This window comes from Neopelma chrysocephalum, unplaced genomic scaffold (genome assembly GCF_003984885.1).
Source record: "Neopelma chrysocephalum unplaced genomic scaffold, ASM398488v2 Primary Assembly neopelma1_44, whole genome shotgun sequence".
Lineage (NCBI taxonomy): Eukaryota > Metazoa > Chordata > Aves > Passeriformes > Pipridae > Neopelma > Neopelma chrysocephalum.
In genome coordinates, this window is record NW_020897703.1 from 12,022,171 (window position 1) to 12,045,479 (window position 23,309).

At 37.4% G+C, this 23,309-nt stretch overlaps 1 long non-coding RNA gene across 1 annotated transcript in view; it reads right to left on the bottom strand.

Annotated features, from left to right (window-relative positions):
* Window positions 1-250: 250 nt before the first annotated feature.
* The window catches only part of LOC113965055, a 34,477-nt gene continuing 11,418 nt past the window's right edge, over window positions 251-23,309 (bottom strand). Inside the window, exons 2-3 of the long non-coding RNA XR_003533421.1 lie at window positions 5,539-5,613; window positions 251-426 (exon numbers count right to left, since the gene is read on the bottom strand). This is a non-coding gene — a long non-coding RNA (uncharacterized LOC113965055). The remainder of the gene's footprint in view (window positions 427-5,538; window positions 5,614-23,309) is intronic.

The following is a 23,309-nucleotide window of genomic DNA, read 5'->3' on the forward strand; positions in this document are numbered from 1 at the left end:
TTGTTCATATATATTGACTAAGGTCAATAAAGTTTTTCACATCTTGTGAGGTAAGACAGGTTTATTTCAGTGACAGTCTAAAATGGCATGAGAATATGGACAATGCTAGAGAACTTGTATCCTAGGCCTTCAACAGACAATGGGATAGGAGTGGAGTTCGGTCTCGATTTCATACTGGATAGCACAACACTTGACATTCCTCATCATGTCTAATATTATATTCAGAATAAGTTTTCATTAAGCTGTAAAATTACTGATTGTGAAATTGTACATTTATTTGTGATATTCAATCCAAAAGAAAGGGTACGTGGTGGGGTTAGTAGGATTTCAGTGCTTGGTAGATTTCGATTCAGGTTTTGGGGCTTCTATAGATTTACTGTACATTCTTGGGCAAGTTGCTTATTTCCTTTGTGGCTAATTTTCATCCTGTAAAAAAGTAGAAAGGGCAATACTTGTTTACTCTTACCCTCCATGATCAAAATGGGGATACTTTATTACTTACCTGATAGGTATGATGCAGCCATAATCTTCAGTTTATGGCTTAAGGTTATCTGTCAAACTGTAGAAAATTAGCAGAAACGATCTTAGATGTTCTGAGTGTTTCCTAACACCTTCTATTCTATACCATTTCTATGGAAATCCATATTATTTCACAAGGTGAGGGTATAACTGATAAAATTGTAAGTGATTCAGAGTTATTACACCACTGATGCAGTAATTATGATCTGATGATTCTTAGAAACTTTATATTGTACTGTCTTTTCCTCTTTCTTTCCTGGTGCTAAATTTTTTTGAACAACCATAAATCCTTTCCTGATATCTACTTTGCATATAGGGAATTTCTATCTAATTACTGCAGAGCTGTTTGTCAAGAAGGGAAGAAGCAGGTGATCTGCATACCAGTACACTGGTTTGTGTCACAGCTCTGGCATTAAATATGGGCTTGGTGATTCAGCACCATGAAACAAATTCCAGTTATTAACAGGTAATGGGCAATTGTTACACGTATGTCTCAGTCAGTAACTTTCTGTAATAGCATAAATCTACATAAGTTCATCTCTGTCAGCTTAGACAAAAAACCCCTCTATTTAAACATTTTTTTTCCTAAAACTCATCCTATTTTATTTTACAGCAAACTCTTCTAAAATCTGTGTTAGATGTAGCAATCTTAAATGATGTCTATTTTAATTTTATTTTCACAAGGTAATATTTGAAAAAGCTTTTCTTATTTAAAAGCCAGTTTCTACTGCATACACTTTGTTCTTGATCTCCTTGTACAAGCACAGAATAGTAACTTCCGTGATTACACTGGTGCTTTCTTAGAAAAGATATTTGAGCTAAACAGAAGGGCAAAACAAGGTCACTGGCATTATACATCTACAGTGAGCTTTAAGAAATGAGTAAGAATCACAGATGGAATGATAGTTTGCCTTGTCATGAGAACACACATCTTCAAAAGGTTCCTGCTTTGAAAAAATAAAGTAAAACCATAAGGAACCACTTAAGGAGGCTGCATAAATAATTTGCCATTTGTGAGCAATATATGCAAAATGATAGGACTGCAAGGACTGTATTTGATGGAAAAGCTTCTAACCATTTAAACTGCCATCCTGGTGTTTATTACCTGAATCACCTCCGGGAGTCTGATAAACACCTGTGCTCTGCTGGTAATTCAGGAAAGGAAGCAGCACTCTGCATGACCTGCTTTTTTTCTCTCAAGCAGTCATGGTGTAATAAACAGTGTACAGTGATTTTGAACATGCAAAGAATATATTTAGACAAGTTAAGGCTACTGCTCTCGGTTTAATGCTTAACAAAGCTAACAGCAGAAAGTGGTTTAGTACCTCAATATGGTGTACATAGAAGCGGAAGGAGAGAGCAAAAGACAATAGGAGGTAGTGGCACTTGGAAGGTAATTCAGTCATTTCATTTGAAAATGAGTGTAAATGGTAAACACCTTAAAGAGATGTAGAGAAAAAGCAGGCATTTCTTTCAACCTATAAGTTTTTAAAGTTGCTACATGACCAGTAAAGTAATAATTTCCTGGAAAGCAATATTTAAATATATCCATCATCATTTAGAACTTGGACACATACTTAAATATTATTGATTATTTGCAATTGTGTGCATCCGTGTGTAGGTATATTAAACAAAAAAGTAATAGTAGCATGTCAGTAATTGGGATAAAGTGCAAAAATGGAACTGGAGTCTCTAATTACTAGTTGTTTGGGTTTCTTTTTTTTTTAATTAAGAAAGCCACAAGCAAATTATAAACATCCAGTTTATAGCATTGCAATCTTACAGGCTTGCTCTCATGAATATGGTAATTTTTTATTTTATGTCCTCTTGAGATGTCTTGTTAAAAACATTTTATTGGTGATCCTAAAATTCAGTAAATTTGAAGCCCTTGGCACCCTGAAGATAGTTAAAGTTCTTCAAAAAATGTCAGCAATAAATATTTGACAAATATAAGGAATATGCACATTTTCCCAAGTGGGTGATATATTTTTTTCCCAGTTCTTATAGTCGAGTGATGACACTGCAGTTCAGAATATAAGCGCATATTGATATTTTTCTTCCAGAAACTGCATGTGTTGCTTAGAGTAGTTCTCCCACAGAGTTATTTTTGTGCAGACACCTGGAAGTGGTTATATACTTGCTCCAGCTTGCAGACTAGTTTTGGACAGTCAGGTGTATGTATAAGCAAGTGGTCTTTATTTGGAGCAATTAAAATTCTAACATTCTCCTCTCTTGACATGCAATTACTAGAGCTCTGCTGTTCCCACTAATTGCTCTTGCTGGGGACATTGGTGAGGAGCCAATGATTTTGATGGGTAGTGGATTATCATTTTTACTCTGCTACCTGAGAAAAAAAATCATTTGCAAAATCCCATGTGTAATTAGCAAGACTCATGATTAATTGTCCTGCAAAATTAGCTTCACTGTTGCTTTTATTTTACTGCTTCAAATATTAATTAATGTTAACTCCTTTCCTTCAGTCCTAGCTTTTGAATATTCAGCGTGGCTTTGAAAAATTAGTTAGGGCTTCTACTTGCATTAACATGCTGGAGCTTTGATTTCTGAATAAGTATTCTGATTTAAAAGATCACACGTGGGTCATAAATAATTTTTATAGGAGGACAAACAAAGCATCAAAGCATCATGGGAAGGCATTCATGCACTAACTGAAAGTAAATTGTTTCAGTAATGATTCATTCCCCCAGTGCTTTTGGGGAAACATCAGCAAATATGCAAAACACTGCATTGTGTGGGGCAAGACAATTATTTAATGCAGCAATTAATGTATATATTTTCAATCACGTAGCACAGTGAAAGGGGTAAAAATATTGGTGGAGTTTGAGCAGTTGCAGTATCTGTTTCTAGGAGTTACTGGTTGTCACGTTTTGATGGTGTAAGGTAGAAAATGATGACTGTATGTCAATGCCATCTGCCTTAGTGCTCTCAAAATTCTTATGCATTTACTATTATTACTATGACAGGGTCAGAAAGCACAGGAAGGACCTAGTGAAGTTCTTGGGTCATTGGGATGCTGACGAATTGAATTCACAGGACAGCTCATTAAAACCAGCAGCAAGATATCCTGACACCCCAAAAAGCCTTGGCTTCTGGTTTAGCTGTGTTTTCATTGTGCCACAACAATTCACACAACCCAGAAGAGAGCTGTTTTCCAGGAACTGCTGATTCCTCCCAGTACAGCTGTAGCACCACACATAGAGAGCACCTGCACACCAGTACAGGCTGAATTTTGCCCTCGCATCAGTCCTCGCTTTATTTCTTCTCTCTGTTTTCAGCATGCAGCTAGATGAGTTCCATCGTACTTCATCAGAAGAACCCTTGCCCTCCTTATGCAATAATCTCACTGTAATCTTGTCATAAAACTCAAAGGTGACCACAGGAGAGAACAGCAGGGGTAAAGGTGACAGCATGGTGTATTGGGCAACATACTTGGCTTCTTTATCAAACATAACAGGCAAAGCAAATTTTGGAAGTTCTGTCTCACTCTTCTCATTGAAGTGTACAGTGCTTCTGGCAGCTTTTGACAAACTTTTGTAGTGCAGTACAAGACCCAGAAAGCTATAGCTATATTTTATGATTTTAGTTATTTCAGACTTCTGTAACTGAGCGCTGATTTTGGCCTTGTATGCCTAGAAAATGGCAATACAGACAGTTTGCCCATTTTCTGTGCAAGCAGTTCTGTTCTCCATATCCCTACATGTGAAATAACCAAAGAAATTGCTTCCTCATTGCTTGAAAACGAGTGCTTGCTGCTTGCAAATTAGTGCTTGCCCTAGAGCTGCACAGTAGTTACCAGTGTTGAGCATTCTGCTCTTAGCAGCAACTGCCTCTAGTCTTGCCATCTATTTCTGATTTCTCTCTGTTCACGTGAGAGTGTATATATCACACTGAGAGAAAGCATTTCTACATTGAAACACATGGTTGATTCTACTTGCTTTTTTGGATCAAGTGAATGAGCCCTTTTAACTGTTTTTCTAATATTGACTTAGGAGATCAATGACAGAAAAATAGTGTTACTTTTATAAGTGAAATCAGTTTAAAAATCCAACTTGAAACCAGACCTTTGTTTGGTCACATTGTGCACAAATAGGGATTCCAGAATTCTTTACAAGCTCATTAAAGAGCTTGTGTCATCCTTCACATCTTTTTATATAACCTTCTCAAATCTCGGTTTTAGTGAGTGGCTTCAGAGTACAAGCCTTTCAGCCCTGTTAATAGGCTCAGACATGTCCTCCTCTACATTAAAACAGCCATTGTATAGGCATATTAATTCAGAACTTCTGTAAAGCCTCGGAATGTCTTCATAAATGAGTGAAGACTAAGAAATAAATTCTGATCTGGATGCAAACATCGAGAAAGGTTTCACATTTTACTTGGAACTTTGGAGAGCTTTGAATTAATAAAAGGATCTGTAAGCCTTCTGCTGTTCATCTGTAATTGCTTAGTCAGACTCAGGTGCAACCATGAAGCCAAAATTGATTCACATGCTTTTCTAATTTCAAGAGAAACAGTCATGTATAGTAGTGGTTGCAGAGAAGGAAGCGGGAACACTTTGCAGATGTGCATGTATGGGATGCTTGCTAGAAAAATGCTAATTTTGTCTCTGTCATCCGCTCTTAGAAGTCTTTTCTACATGGAAAAGTACTGTCATCTATTCTGATAAGAACACATCATTCTTCCTGTGTAATCACAGCTATAGAGACAATCTTTTCTGAAGTAATAGATAGCCTTCTTGCTCTTAAAAATGCCATTTTAAAAAGTGACATGCTGTGTTTAAAGACCCTCATACACTGGTATCATGCTGCAGCAATCTACTTGAGAGTAACAGAGGGATTTGGATCACAGGTAGGGTCTGGGGGAATGACGCTCATTTAGGAATTTAAATAGGAAATATTTCAGATTTGGTCCTTTACAAAAATGAAGGTTTTGGTCTGCTAAATTGAGAGAAATTAATGAAGCAAAAAAGAGAAGCTGGGATACAGGAATTGTGAAGGTTGAGACCTTTCTATTTCCACAGCTGTCATATTTAGTGGTCAAGTATCCCCAGAGGCAATTCTCCATGGGCAGCAGGTTTTCCTGCAAAATGGAAACAAAAGAGAGAGAGGTCATTTAATCTTCAAACTTATAATGCAGCAAGTAGCACTGTGCTGGCACAATCTTCCATCTATGAAAGAATTCATAAATCTCCGACATCAACAGATTGCTATGTTGAAGTTTCTAGACTACACATGATGCTGCACTCTTCGTCTTCCAGTGATGTCCAGAGGATTTGCGCATTTGTAATTCTACAGGAACAAAGGCTTCAGGTTTAGAGTCACAGGCACACTGGTCATTATCCAAGTTTCCTAATTAGTAGACAAGTATTTTGAGACACTGAATAACTGATTTTGCAAGGATCTATTTAGGTACAGTTGCTTAGGGAAGTTTAAGGCCTTGCAGAATCTGGCTGTGAAACAAAAGGAAAGTTAAGAAGTTCAACCTCTCCATATTCTTTTACAGTATTAATTTTTTTTTTTAGTCTATATTTGCATGTAACAGCCCTTAACAGATTGGGGATTTGCATTGGTGATTATTCTGTTGTTTGAAGGTCAGATTCCATTTTTAGTTACTTTTTTTTAGTTTTACTTCCCTTGAGAACGTAGCATTAATAGCTGTGAATTTGGTTGTGCTGTATGAAAACACATCTTCAAGAAGGCCAGGGGTAACCCATGCTGTGGAGCATATGCAGAGCTCCAGCCATCACAATGCTGCCTCAGCCACCTGCTGCATTGCAAACATGCTGAATAGCCTTTGGGAAGGCTTGTATTCCCTTTTCCACTTCTCTTTAATTCTCTATTTTTTTCTTTCTTAAAAAAAACCCCCAAACCAACCTATAGGCAGAGAAAAATGGCCTTGTCTTTCTCTTCTAAGCAACTATCCCTTTAGCTTTTTCTACTGATTAGAATTCTTTTAGATGTTAGCAAGAAATACAAACATTTTAAGATTTTTTAACAAATAAAATAAATGGCTATTTGATGTGTGGGGAAGGACAGAGGGGAATGAAAAATTTTTCTCTACCTCTTATGAATAAATACAGCTTCTTCTTTCAAATTGGCCTCTACTGGGAGGCTAAAATATCCTGAAGGTTAGCTACAGCCCTATCTGCTGCTGAGATAGTATTTACTGGATGATGAATATATTAGTTAAAATTTAAATTGATTCTATGGATGGGTAATGTTGATACCGTATTTACTGCTGTGTTTCAATAGTGTAGGCCAATCATTAGTGTGGAGAGAGCTGGAAGAAAATAACTTAAAGGTGACACTGTCTGAAATGCAGGAAATGAACAGTGTTTTATAAATAATGTATTTCCCCATTATGTTAATTTTCCAAAATAAGTTTAGAGTTAAGTGTAATGTTCGATTAGTAGGTACATCTATACTAGCATATTATTAGTCTGTTTAGTCACATCTAGGAATATGTTCTTCACATTTGTGGTTGCCAAAGTAAATAGAAATCAATGAAAGTAGCAAAAGTGCTGAAGTCATTTCAATAAGTGAAATGCTCATTAATTTAAATTTCACACTTGACATTGTTACAGACTAATCACAGAAAATAAGACATTGACTTCTAAATATGTTCCAAGACACAGAGGAATCCTGCAACTTTGTTTTCAAAGTGGTACTGACATTAGAAGGAACGGCCTCTGACTGCAGCAGTTTAGGCAGATGGTAATGATATGGTAACCCTTCTCAAAAGCCTGAAGTCCATTCATATGGATGACATAAGCTTGAGGAGTTAGCAAGCAAACAATATTGAGACACTGGGACTGAACATGTTCTGAAACATCAAAAAGCTCTTCCTGCCGTTTTCAAACATCTAAAAATATATGTGAAGCCTGTTCACAATTTAATGGGAGATAGACAGAGAACTGGGGGTGGTTATACAGGAAATTAGAAAAGTCTCATCTCATCAGAGGGAAAAAAATATACCATCACATAAGAAAAGTAATTGGAGGGGTGTGTCAGTTCTGTTGATGTCAAGCAGGTGTTCATAAATTAGAATAAATGTTTATAATTGATATTAGTGATAAGAAAGTATTTTAAATTATCCTGAAGAGAGACACCTAATTTGACTTTCTCACTCCTTTTTTCATTTAAAAAACAGAGGTTTGGAAAATGCCATTTCCCCCAGCTATCTTATCTAGTGTAGGCTGATACTCTACTCACCTGCTTTTCTGTGATGTATCCAAATCACATTGCACAATGCAGCATGTCGTGGAAGTAACTCGGAAGGAAGACCACATTGCAGTTGCAGTAAGTAGCTCTACTCCTAGGTAGTGGAAGGCAGGTAGGTGACATCGAATTGGTGACTTCTGTTTGATAGGTGCAAGGATGCTGTCTCATTTCTCTTTGTTGTCTAATCAGTTCCTTAGTCACAGAGAACTCTCATTAATGAAGAATGAATGTACTTCATTCTCCCTTCCCTTGAGAACATCCTCTCTTGCTTAGAAAATTCAAGAGAATTCAGAATTCCTTAGCACCCCTGACACAGATGCCGTAAGAGTCATGGCACACAAATGCCTTACCGTCAACCCTTTTAAAAGAGATAGCTTTGCTCAGACTTGCTCTGAATGCAAGACCCTGCCTGAGTTTGGTCCATTGCAAAAAAGATGCTACTAACTGTTGTGAAAATCTTTTCTGATATATGAACATGACTAAGACTTTAAATATTAATTTTGTGGTGTGTACACAATATGTTTTAGAACAAACATATCTTTTGCTGTTACAATCTCTTGCTTAACACAGGAAGAAATCAGTAGTAATGGTAAGAACAGCCTTACATGAGAACATGGTGTGCATTTGAATGTTTTGCTAGGACACCTGAAGTCTAGTATTTACTGAAATATTTGATAACGGATACAGTATTTCCTGATCAAGAAGCAAAGGACTATAAAAATGAACATGGTGTTTAAGTGGCCTACCATGTTACAGCTCTATGTGGGCTATTTTTTCACCAGTTTCCAGCATAAATTGGGTAAACTATAATGATACCAATATGGACTGGTGACCAAACCTAGTTGAAAATTTGATCTTTATTCTAGTTTTATGTATCTGCTTAATATTACTATTGAATTTTGGATTGATTATTTGGGTGGGGTTTTCTTTTTCCACTAAAAAAAAAATTTCAATAGCAATTTTGACTTTGGATTTACATCCTTTTTGAACTTAAATTTGTGTGTAAAACTGTCGACCTAGTGATCGTTTTATCTTTGCTTAGTAGAAATTGAAGTTATTATGTAGTAACTGTACATTTTACAAACCTGTCCAGTTCCAGTCTGATAGAAAATGGTAGTAAAACAGATTCCTCTTGGAAGGGTTCAGACAGTATTTATAATGCAGGATTACATTCAGAAAGCAAGCTACTATGGTGAACTCTCCTACTGAATGAAACAGTTGAGAAGGTGATATACCAAAGGGCTTAAATCAGAGCAAGGTGGTGGTTTGCCTTCTTTTTGACCGATGTTCCTTTGGGGAATAAATATTTCTGTTGTAATTTGCAAGCTACTGTAAGTTTTCTCATAAATATTAAAAACCCCAGCCTTCTTTTCCTGTGAAGTTGTCAGTCCTTTTTTTCCCTTAGAATCTTCCAACTAATTGTAAAAAGAAAAGCATTTATTGTAGGAAACCCAGAGACATATCATTGGTGTTTAATACATTATACCACAATGATATTTAATTTGTCGTAAACCTTTCATCAGATACTATGTCTGTGGGGAAAAAGCTGAAGAGTCCTGTTCTATACTTCTGATTGAACTTATGAACCTTTCCTGGCATTCGTGTGGAGTTACACATGAAGCATTGACTAACTCTATCCATGTTTACACATGCGTATTTATTTGGGGCTTCTGTCCTGTGCATCCGTGAATAAATATCCTAATCTGTGACAGCAGATGAGGGCTTGATGAGGAGAAAGAAGGTTGCAATAAGGGTTCCTAGGTCCGGAAGTCCTGACCTTACACTATCCCTCTTTTCAAGCAGGTATAAGATTTCAGTGTGAGGTAGTACTTCTATCCCAAAGTTTGGTTCATGCAAACTTATTTTTGCACCATGTATAAGCTTTGAGAACACATTCTGTTTGGCAAAGAGTGTGCAACAGCTTCAGTATCCTCAAAATAAGAGTCTGGAATGAAAAGGGGTGATGCAGGATGGGCAGGAACAGAAAAGGCCTTGGAGGAGACAAAATGATCTGAACCATCTGCAAGAGAAGGTAAGCAAACAGCTGCAATGGGGAGGGGACACACAAGCAAGGAATGTGTGCAATTAGAGTCTGTTTCATATTGGGGGACTATAATTTCATTTTATGACTGTGTTGACAATCCTCTCATTTCTTTTTTATTGTGAATGACGTCATCAATACTATCAGATGGTTCCCTAACAGATGGCTTTGTACCATTTCCAGTATGATACCCAGCATATCATGTTATGTTTACCTGCTTTCTGTATTTTATCTCGAAGAACTTCACTGTGTAAGAATACATTTATCTGAGGGTCCTATGTAGCTCTCAGTGGGACATAAGGCAATAAACAAAACTCGGATAACATTTTGCTAACTAGTTAAGGAAGAAAGTGAATTAAAGTGTTTTGAATTTACTTGTTCATTTACTTGTTCAATTTTCTAGAAAGGAAAGGATGTCTCTTGATTGGAACACAGTTGCAATTGAAATGGGGAAAAGGAAGACCGTGGCACTGTGTAGTGTGTTAAAGAGTGAGAGAAAGCTCTTCTAAGTCCTTTCTTTCTCCCTGTAAATCTGTTTTCTATTCTTTTGCCAGCTTAATTTTCAAATAATTTTTAACTTCTCTTGTAATATGTAGGTAATTTTGACACTTGACACTTTTGACAGTGATGCCTGTATGCAAGTACAGCTGGAATCTTTACTGTGAAGAATCTATGCCCAAGGTCTACCCATCATTAAGTTTTTAAGGCAATATCATATGGTGAAGTGTAATTATTCTCTAGTGGTTATGGAAGAACTTGCTGTGGATGGTTGCTCTGAAAATAGTTCCTTTGGATTCTCTAAAGGGATTTTATAAAATGAAGGAGAGGAAGAAAGGATTCTATAGAATAAAGGTCTATATTCATATTATTTGCATTTACTTCCAGAGTCACATATCTGTATCTCTAAGTTAATGTACTCTCCTTATAGATAGTATTTTCTGCTATATATCTGGATCTATCATTTGGGGTTTTTGTGTTCTATTTAAAACCTAGCAATGCACCTAGCTTTGGATAAAAGTTCATCAGTTGAATACTAAGTTAATCCTATAGTACCAGTTGATTTTGACCATTTAGGTTAATGGTTGGACTTGATGATCTTGGAGCTCTTTTCCAAATAAAATTATTCTATAACTCTATTCAGCCCAATAATATGGGTTACAGTCACAGCTGGTCTTCTGCAGAAAAAAACTGTCAGAGAAGTACTCTGGTTTGGTAACACATTCAGGGTTAACAACTCAGCTCCCAAACATGCAGTACTTGGAGTCAGTGAAAATGCTGCATGAAGGAAGACCGCACGTTTAGGCTTTGTGTGAAACAACTAGGAAAACTAGGATAAGATTAGTAGGAAAATAGATTGCTAATAGTATTCTGTAGCAGAAACCAAAGGATGGGGTGGATCCTTTATGCTGTGGATATCAGATCTTTGGAAGTTGTTACCAGAGCATCTTGTAGATACTTACGCTCTACAGTCGCTAAAAAGGGGAGTGGTTCGTCTATACAAAATGTATAGGAACAACTTCTGCTTCAGAATGTCCCCACGCTGAAAATAGGAAGAGTCTGGAGAATATGAGAGGGAAGTATATTTCCCCTCTTCTTGTTCTTCTATAGGCATCTGCTTATGACCTTGGAGGCAGAGTAAAGCAGTGGCTGGACCTGCTGAGCTTAAGCAGTTTGGCTCTTCTGAAACACAGCAGAGCTCTAATAACGAAACCTTTTAATAACAACATGCTAATAGGTTTTCTGGTGTACAAAGTGAGAATAAAATCTATCTGCCCTATTGTAAGCTGGTTTGGATGTATCTAAGTCATTTCCTCACTTATTTTTACAAGGTGATAACCTTACAGACGGAAATTCTTTTAAGCCATAAATACCATGCATGCTGTCATGCCTAGAAGTACAGATAAAGCCAATGGGATGCTAAAAACAGTTGAAGTGCATTCCTTCTCTACCTGGTTTGCTCATCTGAAACTGTCTGCTATCATTTTGGGTGAACAGTGTTTGACCCTTGCTTGTAGATACAGAGCTCCCATCACTTAGTCACCATGCACTGAGTGGCAAATTTGTCCACAGCAGTTGACCTGAAAAGTGGAGGCTTAACCTCACACAGAAGCTTCTGAAGTTTCTTGTATCTGCTTTATCTCTGTAAACATTCTCCAGTCTTTCACCATCTTGTTCTTTACAGACAAGACTCCTATAGTTGCAGACCTTGTCTCTGATTTTTATATTCTGTTACACTCTTGTGTTTTTCACGTTATGTAGCTCTGGAATAAAATTATTGAGTAACACCCACCGTTATTTGCCTGAGTTTGTGCTACTATTGTCTTGGATTAAACAAACTCATTTTTTAAAATTTTCATTTCATGTGTCATGATGTGCATTCTATGCGTATTTTTTATCCTTCCACAGTACTTGCAATGTTACTTTAAGGTTTTCCCATAGCAAATCTGAGTAAAATAGGTAATAAATTGTAGAATCAAGTAGTGCCTGATTGAAACGAAAAGTTGTGCATATAATACTGAAAGTGATATGTACACTCATTATCTTCTACTGATCATCAGATTCACAGTGCAAGAAATCACCTCCACAGTGTGAAACCAAAGGCAAAATACAATTGATGTGCATTCTATTAAATTCCCTGAATATGGAATTTGCGTTTGTATATGGAATTATCAAATCTAGTCTTTTCATCGCACTAAATAGAAAGAGAACAGAACAAATTACTTCTGGAGTCAGTGTCTTAAACCTCCAACACTAAACAACTGCAAAAAGAGATATTATTTCTTCTTTCTAGAACTCCCTACTGAGTATAGAAATGCTAATAGTAATACCATATTCAAAAAATGTGGAAATTCAGGGATGAACCACAAATAGTTTGTAAATTGGGATCATTGATTGAACTCATGCTGAGAAAATTTATATTTTACATCTAGTACATTATTTGTCAAAATCTTTCCTGTTCACCTGGGCAAAGGTGAGAGGCAGAGTGTGATGTATCATTATCATTCAGTTCTGTTGTATAGTTCCATTCTTAGAAATAAGACACTCCCAATTTCATATATAAATCAAGAGATTAGAATATCATTGCATTTCATTTATTCAGGTGAAAGAATTTTTTCTCTATCTGTTTTCTTGCCATATGCTGTAGATTTTTTGGGGCATTTTAAACTACATCCCACAGGCTAAAACTGAAGGATTCCAAGCTAGAAGACTGAAGAAACTCTGTGTGTTTTGGGCAGGTTCCTGAAAAAATTTCTATACTTCATTTGCGTTCCAATAAGGGAAAAGGTCAGCCCAAGCTATTTCCACAGCTGCTTGTTCAAATTTAGAGAGAGAGTAAACAGACACAGTTACATTCTTCAGTTCAATTCCAGCAGATTTTTCTGCAAAATCATGATGAGGAGTTGGAGTGGGGACTTGACTGTTTATCTTGAAGTTTTTATCTTCCTGTTTGCTGTACTGAGTAGAGCATGATCAACTAGGGAAAAACATAACCAAATTTCTTCATCAGCTTTTCATTTCTGTGGACCATGGTAAATATATCACTTAGAGGAGAACAGTCCTGTTCCTCTTTCTATGTATGCTTATGACTATCTTACACATTTTTATAGCAATTTTGCCTGCTTATTAAAGTGATTTATTTGCATATAACATAAGAGGAAATTGATAGTCTGTACTACATTGCATCAAGTATCTTGTCTATGCCTGGGTAGGACCAAAAGGACAAAACAAGACTGTAGTGAATATTCCCAGAACATTCTTACTGTATTGCCTGAGCTGTGGTACATCTTCCATGAGCATATCTAACCTTTCAAAACACATGCAAGCATTCTGCAGCCCTGATGTCACCATGAATAATTGCATATAAAAGACCAGAATTTTGTGTTTACTACAGAAACTACCTAACTACTGCAAAAAGTCTGGGGTTATGATCCCACTCAGAAAGTTCTGATTTGTCTTCTTGAAGGTTGAGAACTTCAGGTTCAAAGTCCCTGTGGAAGCTAGAATTGATGTACCTGTATCTCAGGGAGATAGGCCTTCCTGTTCTCTTTTCAACTTGACAAGTCACTGTAATGACTTTCAACAAGGTAATGCAGAAGGAGGATCACATTAGAAATCCCCCTCCATCTCTCCCTCCTTGCAGGCACAAGCCCTTGCCTGAGAAACAAATTCTCTCAACTTCATCTAAACAGGATCAAACACCTTCTGCTGTTGTTCCCAGGCATTGTTAATTGTTGTTAATTTCCAACACCTCATTAATTATTTTTTATTAAAGATGTGAGTGAGGCAAATGCCCTTCACCCATGGATAGTCATAAGAACAGATCATTAATAACTACAAAAATTTTTTACTTTTGAAGTTGAAAAGGAGCTTTGTATGAAAGTCACTTTGTTTGCAGGAAAAACCTGGTGTAGCATCAGTGTCATTTCAAAAAGGGCTGGGTGTGAACAATGCCTTGACATGCAAAAGAAACAAAACAGGGAACAGCAATAAAACTGGAGTTGATGTAATCAACAGTGGTTAGAAGTAGTGACCTTCTCTCTGCAGTACTTCTTGTTTAACTTGTTTTAAAAAGGATAATTTTTATTCAATACATACTGGTGACACTTCCCATATATAAAAGTTTTAAATCCTATAAAAATTCACAGTAATGTTTATTCTTTAGTATGCAAAACAGCACATTCTTATTATGATAAATCTGAGAAGCCTGAGACAGGACTAAGACTATGAGCAAAGGTAGTGGTAGGACAGTCTTCTATCAAGGAATTCACAGCACAGATAGCTTGAACAGTCGTCAGAAGTATGGATGTGTTTCCTAAGGTGATGATCAGGAATTGTACTTTATCATAGGAGCTGGGAAAGGATGCTTATTATTTTCGTTATAGTAGCATAGCAGAAAAGGACTTTCTTTTGCTCCTTTCCAGCTTGTGCTCAAAACTGAGCTTGTCAGAGATGTTTCCACAACAGCAAGGTTTGACCTCTTCGCTGTTGGCCTCGACTTGTGGTCTGCTGTACCTTAGCCGTTGTCAGAAATCCATTAGATGTCATTCCTGGGACGTGTTTGTCTTTGGCTGTTGGTGCCTGATACTCAGGTGAGGTGGAAAGCTTTAGCACCAGACATTAATATATAAGACAATGAATTGCAGCAGCTGGGAAGTTTGCACACTACCCCTCTGTGCTTCTTTAATGGGCTCCACACGTTCTTCAGAGAGCGAGTGGGTTGTAGTTTCAATAATTTCTACAGAGTAGAGATTTCTTGAGCTACAGCATCTTATTCCAAAAGGGATTGTGAGGCAGACCCAAGATGTTATCTGGGCAAAGATAGACTTGAATTCAACGAGTTGAGCCTCAGACATTACCTTACAAACTAGTCAGTGCAGGGTAGTTCAGACTTCCTGCTAACTGCAGACCCTCTGATGCTGCAGAAGCTCCTGTCCTCTCCTCTGAAAGGAGAATGGGGATTTATAACGTTGTCAGATCTCAGCTAGTTAGGATAGTACCTAAGTAGTGCTATTTTTTTCTATTTTTCTTTGCTCTGCGATGTGAAATAATGGAGTAAATAACACAGACTTAAATATTTTCTTCTCTAAAACCTCCCATGCATATTATAAATCTAAACAATGCTAACCTTGAAGGCTGACAAGGGCCAGTAGATCATCTGTTTATTTCTACAGACTGTGAAATTTCATCTCTCCTGACATTGTCTCACACCTTCTAGCGGACCATGGGATCTTCTCTGTAGGCATCCAGCTTCGCTTTGAAGAGATCAATAAGCAAGACATCCACCACTGTCCTGATTATTTTTCCCTTATAGCTGATAAGCCTCAGTGATTAACGATATGGTAGTCAAAAATAAATGTTTTCTGTAAAAAATATAGGGACTTTGCAAACACTTAAATGTTATCCTCAAAAAATACACAGTGCATATTGTGAACTGAGGATTCGATTAAAACACTAAATTATATCCTATAGCCTTGTCTTGAGTTTCACGTTAGAACAGATAAAGCCTTCCCAAGAAGCACTTTCACCAGATGCCAGATCTGTATTTGTTTAAGAAGAGCTGAAGTATAATGAAGTACCTGACTTAAGACTTTACAAGATAAGAAGTGCCTGGCTGGTGCTAAAGCTTCATTTTTAATTCATTCTTTATTATGGGAGTTGTTCTCTCTGGGAGTGTGAGCTGTGATCAGGAGCACAGCCAGGACAGATAAGGCACATGAACCCTGGCCTGAAAGCTGACAAACTACCACAACTGAGCAGTCAGTTATACTGGAGACAGATCTCTTTCAGGGAATAGTTCAAGCTGAATTTATTCTCAGTCACCTCCAAGAAAGACTCACTAAAAATGGAATGCACCACAATGATATATGACTTTTAAAAGTTTATAATCTATGTGCCTACAGGTTTCTCTCAGGAGGTAATAAGAAAAGAGAAGACAACAAAACTTTGCTCTATATATGTGCATACCAGCATATACACATGCTAATACAGACATAGAAACTCATATGTATATATAAAATGATAATTACATATGACAGGATTTATTACAATGGACTTCAGACAAACAAAATCACAATCAATTGGATTTAATGAATTAGAAAAAGCTAAACACAGCAAAACAATGAAGTCATATGGGTATTCTCTTTATGTTTTGTTGGAAAAACTTTATATTTGGGTTGAAAATGAAATTTGTGATCCCAATTTGGGTTTTTATGTGCTCTGCTGTGAAAATTGTTTTCTTGGTTTTCATAATGACCAGCATGTACTGATTAGTGCTTTGTGTTTACTTTGCTTGTATTACAATGCAATTCCTTTGTGGAGGAAGAAATGTGCCATTGCTTTATTAGGTTATACCTTGACTAGTGTGGTGGTCCTAAATGCTCCTGTATGCTACTTCAGTATAATTAATGTATGGTCATGATGATTCTATTTCTCTGTTTCTATTTGTGCTGGAAACTGATTTAATTCATGACTCCTGTACGGTTGATGAAAGTTTAATATTAGGCAGTCCTGAGGCTGGAAAATCTTGTGTTTCTACATTGAAGAGAGATCAAGAGTAAGAAACAAACAAAGAAACAAAATTTAAAAAGGGAACAAAATTCCTGGAGATCAGGCATACCTATCAGATGTCTAAATGGAGATATTTGCATACGCAAACAGGATAGCTGTGTCTCCAAACAGTATAGACACGAATACATGTCTGTAAATAAAATTGTAAATTGATTGTGATGGACCAAAAATTTAGTTCTTTACATCCTATGGATATATTATTTTTTATGTTGAGGATGTGTTTAGCTATAGTCCAACCCAAGAAGGTTAAGTGTGTTTTTTAATTATCAATATAACATTTTATAATTCTTTAGTTGTGGGCAAAACTCTCTCTTCATTGCACAACGAAAGCAGAAATCTTGCAGCCAGTGTATTTATCTCTCTTCAGGGGCTGGAGGTTAATATCCAATACCTCATAACATCTTTATTATAATGCATTTATAATGATATACTGGAATGATTCTGTAGCTAAGTATCTAATGTCAAAGACTAGATTTGGTGTGGTGGAAAATGTCGTATCCTTGGGTAGCTCTAGGGAAAATGAGGCCTCAGCCAGTGCTTTCTGTGTAATTCTACTAACTGTAATAAGAATAGGGGTAATTGCATTAATGTCAATTAAGCTATTAATAATACCCATCTTGTCATTCCTAAATATAGCAGTCACTCATACATGCTACTGTCGCCTGTAAAGACTGTAGGCAAATGAGATCATGGCTTATTTATGCTTAAAAACCTGGCTGACAGCCAGTCTTGTATCTCGTGTATACCATCAAAATACTATTTTGGAGGGAAACAACCTAAGCTACTTAAAGAGGCCATGTCCTGTAGCTGTGATGTTGATCACCTCATGGTAAACACACAGCTCCTTCATAATTTGCAGACCCTCCAGGATACCAGCAGGGCACTCTGTGTCACTCCCATTCATGCCACAGGAAGTTCTTTAGAGTAATGCTTGAAGAATTTCTGTTCACTTGAAGAAATGTCATCTCTGTTGACAACTTCAGGTTTCCTGTGATAGGCCATAACTAGTTGTGCCACCGCCCTTGTTAATCATCTGTTGTGGGCTCTACTATTTTGTCTGCATTTGTGAAACCAAATTCTGCTTCTAAAGCCATTTAGAGAGTATTAATTTGTCTTAAGTAGGATTCTCACTAGACAATTTAAAGACAGAGTTCTGGAACAATGCAAATGGGCATGCAATCTGTATTAAACATGTACAGATATATATTTAATAAAACAGTTCCCGGAAATTGATACAATAGTTTCACAAAATCAAAACCTGATTGGTGTGTTGTGCAGTGCTTCAAAGATGGTGGTTAAGTGTTCATCATCAGCTGGAGTGTGCAGAAAACCATCATTAGCAAATTTCAAGGACTACCAAAGGTGTCAAAGGTGTCACCATCAGAATTGTACTGTCCTTTAGACAAGAGGAGACAAAAATATGAGAGGAACCTTTCAGTCAGAGCTCATGATAAATAAAAGGCCGTGGCCAATTCCCACAGGAAGACAAGAGAGAGGTACCATGATCTGCCTACATCAAGGGGCAGGAAAGGAGGCAACAGATGATAAATATGCATTAAGGGCGAGAGAGGAAAGGGAAGTGAGAATGAGACTGGAATTGTTTGTGAACTCCTCTTGATATTCTAATGCTGCTCAACCCCCTCCCATCTCCAGAGAGTCCAGGGTAAGGTTATAATAGGTGAAGTTGTTTTTGCAATAAAGTTGGCTGTAGCTCTAGGCCATAAATCACAGGCTCAAGTGCTCAAACTTATACATTTCTTTCTTGCCTCACTCTCTCTTTCTGTTTATACTTTGATTTGGATGAGTCACTGAGTCGAAGGCAGGAAGAGTGCATAATTCTTTCATCCCTATAGAAAATAATACATTTACATATGACTTGGGCTTTTTTTTTGAAGAGTTACGTTCTATTTTCTTCTGCCAAAGGAAAATACAATTTCAATGAACCTGCAACTATTTCCATCTCATTTTAACTGACTTCCTACCACAAGGCTTTAATGAGTCTGTGACTGCTGTGAGTGCTAGCCATTAGATGGACTGCCTCTGCAAGATTGTATCCTATGTAGCTGAATCTTACTCCTGACTCAGCTTTCATTTATTCCTTCCTTACTCATTTATTTCTTGTTCCGGTGAAGTTATAACACCCCAGTAATGCACTGTGTCTCAAAACTTGTAAAATAAAAGAAAATAAACTGCCATTTTTACAATTATTAGCATTTTAAGAACAGCTTTGATACATCCTTGTCCATTGTTGTCCCTTTTGCATCAAAACTTTGTCACCTCTGTTAACTAGGCATATTTGAAACAGTTGTTTAAACCCTCTTCCCTCATTTTAATTTCTTTCATAACTTCTCCCTTTTAAGTACAGCCCAGTAAAAAAATGGCTTCTCTGTTTAAATAAGGGTCCAATGCAGAATGAGAATGAATGTTGTCATATGAAGTGCATTTCAAATGTAATAAAGCAGAAAGGAGTTCCTGGCCCCTGTGTCAGTTGGAAGAGGGTGCATAGTGCGATCACTATAGCTCAGTGGCTGCAAAGCAGAAAATGAAGATTGTAAAAACGTCACATAAAGAAAAAATGCACAGTGGATTCGTTTTGCGATGCTCATAATTCAGTAATGCCTTTAAGTAGCTAGAAGAAATATAATAAATGTTTTTCCACAACATTGATCATACTGTATCAGAGGAAATATTAGTGTGCAGGGAGCCATGATTATGCTGGTAGTAATTCTCGGTACAGAAAACTCCTAGAAGATGGGACCCTTTATGGGCTGAACTTTTATTGGCTGCAGTTATTTACCTTTAAGAATACGCCTAATACACTGTCCTATAGCTAAATATTTTTGTGAAAACTCAAACCAGCAACTGTCAGTAAATCAGAAAACCTGCTACCACTTTATAGAATTTATGTTTTCTTATGGACAGTCTGATATGTTCTGAGATACAAAAAATGACCAATCGACCATTTAAAACAAATTTTCCTGCTGTGTTCCAAAATCTGGATTTGGTCAGACAGGTTTATTGTGCATGATCCCATCAAACCACAGCCTGTAAGTATAAATTATCCTCAAGAAATGTAATGCAATGTTAGATTAGGCAATAGATTAAAGTACACAGTTATCTGAAGGTTATGACCAAACATACACGGACCACCATGGATGACCTCTTTACTGTACTGCCAAACCCACCCAAGGTCACCAAAACAGATCTGGGCTTTGGGCTGTGAGGAGGAGCCCAGCATGGGTTCCCAGTGCCGGTCTCTTCCTCCTCAGGTCAGCAGGACACAGTAGCACTGGGGCGAAGTGTAGGTCAACCCTGCTGGAGGGGAACCACTGGGCACCGGGGGCAGGCCAATCCAGCTCTGCCCAGCCTCAGGGAAGGCACATGGGCGTGGGAGATCAAGGAAGGAAAGCAGGGGTTGAGGTGAGGAAAGTGGAGGGTACTAAGAGTTTTTTGCATGGATGCTGAGATGTCCCTTTCCCTGAACTGGAGGGGTTTGAGAGACAGAATGTGATGTGAGGAGAGCTTGTCTGCCAAAGCGCATGTTAGTGGCTTCTGGGCTCTGAAATATCCTGTTTTCTCTAGAGAAGGTACTAAAATGTTCATGTTCATTATCATTAAGCTCCTTTGCAAAAGGATGGTTCAACATGGTTATAACTTTAAGCAAGGAACTATTCATACTTACTTCCAAAGTGTTGCTCATAAGCCTAATGCAGCATTCCTGCAACAGGATCTGCTAGACTGGGGCCTGAATGAGCGAGTCCACTGTGCTGATCATTGGCTCAGGCCCTGAAGAGTATCCGGTTTCAGATGATAGGGATTGGGGTTTTTTTCCTTGATAGACGTTTTAGGAAAAAGTTTAATATGATTGTTCCCCTGAGCAGATGCTCCCTCAGTCTTGAAAGTTTAACTGTTTGCAGCCTTTTTCTTGAAACACACTCTGTCATTTTTCTTACATTGAAAATAACAGGGGCGTGTATTTTCTTGCTTAGAATAAAAAAGACAATCATACTTCCTACTATGGGCTAGCAGCTGGGTTGGAGACTAAAGGTCAGTTCTGCATGATCTGTTTCTTGGCTGTATCAGTGTTTTGTGACATGATCTTGGGCAACTCATTTAGACTTTCTGCATTTTAGTCTATCCATCCTTAAAGTGAATAAAATAGTAAGCACTTCTATCAGCAGTTATCACGTGGGAATTAAATAGCTAAAGGCCTTGGGCAGGTTGTGTCAAAACAAGGAAACTGTGCAAGGTTGAGAATTACCAAATGCATGATTTCTGTTGTGCATATATGTTCATATAACTCTTTTAAGCAATGGGGGGTATTTAATGGTCTTGTGAATGAGTTACTATGACAATACTTTATTCTGTGTAGCTTTATATAGAATGAATACGTGTACATCAATCTGGGTGTTTATTTGCATATGAATATTAGAGTTTTAAATGCAGCAATCAAGAGTGCTACCTTACTACAAAGTACAGCTGTTGCTATCACTTGAAAGAAACTCATTGTCATATAGGAGAAGGAGGGGTGGGATTTTAGGGTCCTAAACCAGCAGCCCTAAATGGCAATTAATGCCAGGATTAGTCACAGTCTTGCTTCAGTGGTGAATACATACTTCAGGTAAGGCGTGATCTAGTGCCAGGCCTGTGCAGCTCTGCACACTTTAGAAGGCTCTCAGCCTGGAGCTCAGTGCTCTCACCTCCACGGGGCGTTGCCCCAACCCTGCACAGCCCCCAGACAGAGAAAAGGGCACTCTGGTTTGTATAGTTAAAATCTGCCCATGGATACAATGAGAGGATTTTACAGGAACTGAAGATGTGTTGCTCTATGGTTAACAGTTAACATGAAAACAGCTTGCTACCTATGTGGGGTGGGAGTGTTCATTCATTTTATTTATAAGTAGTAATTTTGTTGGATTCCCAGAGGTTCTCCGGATGTGAATAGGAAGAGCTGCCACTGGATGGCACTGTTGCACATGGCTGGCTGGAAAAACTGACCTCTGGAAGCCCCGGCTGGAAAACGTGGGCTGGGGCAGCCGCACGCACCTGTGGGTGTGGGGTCACCGGGCACGCAAACTGCACCGCAGAAGTGTCAAAGCCTGGGTGTTAATAAATTACTGTAATAACCTCAGTAGCTGTCCTAGCACTTGCATATGCCCTTGCTAAGAAAAAAAAATAATTAAAAAACCTGCATATTTTATGATAGATTTTTTCATTTATTTTAATCTAACTTAATTTGGGTTTATGTAAAACGAATCACCGGTAAACCCAAATGTTTTAGTTTCTCTGCACACCTCTACCTGCCTGCATGAATGGTGAGGAAGCTGAATTGGTCACGAAACTCATGGTCAGTGGGACCTAATTTAAAATCAGCTAGACCAAACCATTTTCATTTTCACTCCAAATATAGATGGGAATGGTGGTTTTGAAAATAGTTTGGTTTTTTTAAAATATTTTTGCCTCTTTTATTTTAAATCATGGATGAAATTTTGCATTTAACTTCATTGGCTACTGTATTTGTGCTTACTACTGTATTTTAGGAAACAGTAAAAAATGGGAAGACTGGTTTTTTTTCCTTGATTCTAGAAAAAATATGAGGCAGACATTGTAATTTCTTGTTCAATTGTGGGGAAAAATAAATAAGGGTGTTTTCTTTGAATTATATTGAGAAATTGCCCATTGGTATGAATTCAACTGGACCTCTACATTGTTCATTCCCATTTTTTTTCCTTTTCTTGAATGTTAGAGTACACAAATTGTAGAACAATTAGACACTTAGATTCTAGCTATGGGATTTCTTTCTGTTCGTGTACATTATCACAAAATTATGTTGCCTGCCATCTATGGGATGCTTTGATCCAAAATTTCAGTCATTGTTTCCACATTTAGGGGCTGGAATGAACATCAAAGAAGAGGGTGTACTGAAGTTGCTGAATGCCAAAGCAGTACAATAACATGCAAAGGATATAAGCAAATCCCAAAGGTAAAATGTGCTGCCAAATCTTGCACATAATAGAAGCTCTAAAGTGGCAGTCTGTCTTTGACAAATGCATAATGATATCAATGCCAAGGGAAGGAACTAGAATGCTGAAAGGTGAATAAAAGAGTTGGGAACAATTCACTACATTTACACATTTCCTCAGTGTGTTTTCACACAACAAGGAAAGCAGATGAGACAAATGTATTAGGTAATCATTGGAGAAGACCATAAACCTGCTGAGTTTTTTTAGTAACCTGGATATTTTCTTGGCTTGTAATGAGTTTCCAAAAACAAATCATGGTTAGAAACAATTCATATTCTGAAAGAAAAAAAATGCAGGCCACAAGGAATGTAAAAAATTGTTAATTCTCTTTTCCTTTGACAAGATCACATTTAATGCCCATATGGTAGTTGCAATATGCTGTTCTCTTTTCTGGTTGATGGATTCCTAAATGCTTCAAATAGT